We start from the raw sequence: 4,700 nt of genomic DNA, 5'->3' as shown, positions 1-4,700 counted from the left end.
GCAACTCTTAAGCAATTTATGATAATAGTATGACAATATGAGAAATAAATGACATAAGTTCAATTTACAACATAATTATAACTTCATAAAAGACACAATGCAAGGAATCAATGAAATTAAATTTGAACTATACTCCTAAACACAATGCAACATGCAACATGCTTAATGCTTCTATGACTTTCTATCTCTCAAGCTTGCATTTAATAGAGGATAAGAGACAAAACATCATAACTCCACTATTCACCATAATCCCCCAATTAGAAGGAACCCATAACAACACGAGAGTGAAAACTATAACTTAGCGGCATCATTATCATCCGACTTTATTCCCTTGGCTCCGAGAGCATAGAAGTGATTCCTCTTTGGAGAACCACCTTCTACTACTCTTGGAGGATATTTTTTAGCTTCTTTCCCTATAGCTGCAACATTAGGAAAATCCCTCACATTATGACCATCCTTACCACAACCGAAGCAATTTTCGGTACCAACTAGACACTTCCAAAAGTGCTTCATCCCACAAGTAGAGTAAGTACGCTTAACACCTTTATAACTACCACCACATTTACCCCTTGACCTTAGGAGCACTAGTTCCATCATGATTTTGATCCCTCTTGTTTAACCTAGGTTGGTTTTGCTCATTGGATCCACTCCTTTGTAAATTTCTAGAAATTCTACTAAGTTTGGACTCCTCATAGATTGTGCATACATCATGAGACTATACAAGTTCATATAATTATGGAGCATGGCCGTACGACACTTTTCTTTCAAGGGAATCATGTTACATCTTATTCAATAAGATGAGGTGGTGAGTTGAAATTTATATGAGATTCCATCCAGGCTCGAGATCAGGACTCTAATCCTTAATTAAAGAAATAAAAAAGTAAAAATTAATAGTCAAAAGAAAAATAAAAGTACAACCTCCTACCTATGCAGCTCTCTTGAGTCTTCACTTTGAGTCTTGACATTCAAATATTACCTTGATTTTTGTGTGAGAATCTTGATCTTGAATTAGATTGAGTATTAACTTGCCGCTTAGAGTGAGATTTTTGCACTCTTCAGAATGACAATTTGAAATGTTCTTGAATGACTGCATGCCTTCTTGATAAGTAGTTGAATAGAAATAGATGTCAGAAAGTCAGGTTGCTACATCCATTGAAGAAGTTGATTCTAGTTATAATGGGGATTGATCAAATTAAAAAGAGTTGAAACTTTTGTTTTTGAATTTCAAATCCATGTTTAGCTTGTGAAAAACTGAAAAACATCACCAACAAAAGAAATAAACCCAATTTTTGCCCCACTTTTCACTGGAAATATTTTGTGAGTTATTAGAAAATATAAATTTGCAAGTGAGTAAATAAATGAAATATGACTAGAAAATGTTTATCCTAGGAGAAAGTAATCAAATCTCATTATGTATGAGGGTCTTGTTAGTCTAAATTTTATTATGTAGGAGGGTCATAATAATCCATTATGTGGGGGAATCCTACTAATCCCATTATGAAGAGAGTTGTAACATCTCTTTTTTTGGTAAACTAAGGTTAAGCTATGAAAAACAAGAAGAGTAAAATTTGGAAATAAGTAAGAAAATCTGGAAAATTTCCACATTTCAAAAGTGAGTTTTTATAAATTCCCAACGGCCATAATTCTCAACTCAAGAGTATTTTGGGTGAGTTCTTTATATGTATGAAAAGCTCGTCGGAAGATATTTCCAACGACGTCAAGTTTACGAATTGTCATATCGTATGAGAGAGATATGTCTTTCAAGAGTTCGACTATTGAGCAGGGTATGTTCCAAATTCGGATTTGTTAAGGGTGTTTTGGTCTTTTCCTAAATTAATTATTCAATTTGTTGTTTGGGTAATGTGTTGGGGTCTAAACTGATCCCATTCAGTTTACACACTTAGAAAACAAGCTAGGGCTTTGAGAGAAAGGAGAAAAGAGGAGAAGGGAGAATAAGACTCAAGAACGCCAAGAATTTGTTGGTGGATTTCCTCGGCGTGATCCCTAACAAGGTATGTGAGATCATTCGGTGTTGGATTCTTTCACCCACCCTCCAATTTGATTCATTACCTGGGAAAACCTTATACTTAGCTCAATTTGTCAATTAGGACCTCATATTCATGACTTTGTCATTTAAACCCTTCAACCACTAAAACGCAATACCTTAATCCTATTTCTTATTCTGTGTGTGAGTTCAGCACAACCGCTTACACGTGAAATTCCACGTCATTTTGTAGAATTCAATGTCATTTTTAATGCCACATAAGAAATTAAAAGCTATAAAAATGATATGTTTGTAAATTAAAATTTTCAATATTATGTTCATCATATTTATTCAAAATTGAGCACTAAATTCATGTCAAATTGATGTAATTCATCCTATATATCTATTTATTCATCGTACACATATGTTTGTGTATAGACACACAAACATATATAAAAAAACATTTTTTTTCTATTTTTTGAGAAAGTGGCCCTCATAACTCTTGGTCACGTTAAGAATAAAACCCATGAAATTTAGGCGTTATGGATTTTCTTCAATTTTATTTTCATACTCAAAATGTACATGCAATCCATTGTTGTTCACATGATGATACGAACGTAAATGAACTATAGAAATGTAAAAATCTCCACCAATAACTTTTTGGGTTATTGATTTATTGTAACGATCAATGGCTTCAATTTTATACTTCATAGTCTTTACATGTCTATCTGTTTTCATTAAATTTAGCAAATACAAAAGTGTTAGTGCACTTGAATGTTGGTTTGTCTACCTTTATTGAAGGAGTAGTCTTTAAAATCTCAAAAGAAGAGCTGTCATTTTCGGAAATATGAGAATTACTCACTCTGTCCACTTTTGAATTGACATCTATTAAGAAAACAATAATTGATATAGTAGGTTTATTATTTATCCCTATTAATTATGATTTGGATGAGTTAAAAATATAAAATTTTCAAGAATTTCTACATTTTTGAAAGTAATTAATTGAAGGTATAATAGGTAAAAGGAATTAGTCATTTCTTGATTTGTCAAAATAGACAAGAATTAGGGATAACTAAAAAAAGAACTGTGGACAATTAATTAGGGGTGGAGGGAGTAGTAAGGAAAACTATAATTTGATTATATTATATTTGGTATGACAAAATTAAATTTCCATCAAACAATTTTTTTTCTCTCTTCCCTTAGTGACTCGAATTCACAACCTCCAGGTTAGAAATGATCAATGTTTATCATTTGAACAACGTAACTCCCTTTTATACAAACATCATTAGCTAAGTATTTTATGAAGACTATTTTCTCAAAAAAAAATCATTCTACAAAAACACACCTAAATATAGAAAAATGATTCAAGTAAATCAAATTGAGAGAGAGGCTAAATGTATGTTACTTTAACTATATTTCATGTTAATAATCGTACAAACTTTTTCTATTTCACCCTCATGAACCACGAAATTGTTGATAGTAGGGCTTCTATTGGCTGCTTGATGGGTATTGTGGTGTGCATAAGATCATGAATGAAGTGTCCTCCACACTTCACTTCCATCGAAGCAATCAACTTGCCTTTCACCCCCATATTTTTTTTTCACCTCGAAATAGTAAAGAGGTGTGAAATGAATTGGGGAGAAAAAATTATGAACAAGTAATCTTTATATAGAGTTTAATTAGCCGTAAAAGCTAGCCAATAGAAAGTATTTTCAACTAAATACCTATATCACGTGTTTATAGTTAGGGATTTGAGATTAGTATTATTTTATTTTTTGAAATATGAGGTGTTAGTTTAGTTAAATATTTTTTTGGAAAAGGTTTACATATGTCATCGAACATTAAGAAAAGACTTATTTATGTTATCTATTAAAATCTTTTCTCATTTATGTCATTTTCGTTTGAGAAAGGCTATTTGATGCATTTATTTGTTAACTGAAAATGACGCAGATAAGTAAAACTTTGACAAATGGCATAGATGAGCGTTTCATAAAGTTTAATGGCATATTTGAGCATTTTTAATTCACCTTTAATAACTTATTGAATTGATGATGTGACCGAATCGATATTGGCCATGTATAAAGAAATGGTTTTGCAAATACCAAAGTGCTTCCCGTTATCAAATATCAGCATGGATCAACCTTCTATTCGAACGTAAATTACATAAATGAGCTATACTTTTAATTGACGACATAAATTAGCATTTCCTAAAAGCTCGATTACATAATTTTATAACTTATACCTAAGAATAAAAGCTAGAATGTAATTTGTTAGTCCACTAACAGCTGTAACAAACAACTAACAGCTGATAAATACTTGACATTCCGTCCCTTAAGCTGAAAACTTTCGATTTATTTTTCTGAAGCTGGATCCACAAAATACGAACTTCGAGTAATTCCCTAAGCTTCACAAATGATGCATATTTGAGAGATTTAGCGAATATGTCGGCGACCTGATCTTAATTCTGCAAAACATAAGATCAATTACTCCATATTTAGTGATATTTCTCATAAAGTGAAACCTTACATCGATATGCTTGATGCTACCATGGAAAACTTGATTTCAAGACAACCTTATGGAAGAACTGTTGTCGCAATAAATTGTTGTTTGTTCTTGTTGAATGAAGTTCAGCTGAGTAAGAATATTTTTCAGCCAAATAGCTTGTGACACACATACAATTGCAGCAACAAATTCAACTTCAGTTGTTGAAAAAGTG

Source organism: Solanum lycopersicum, chromosome 1 (genome assembly GCF_036512215.1).
Source record: "Solanum lycopersicum chromosome 1, SLM_r2.1".
NCBI classification, from domain to species: domain Eukaryota; kingdom Viridiplantae; phylum Streptophyta; class Magnoliopsida; order Solanales; family Solanaceae; genus Solanum; species Solanum lycopersicum.
Note: the sequence above shows the minus strand (reverse complement) of the source record.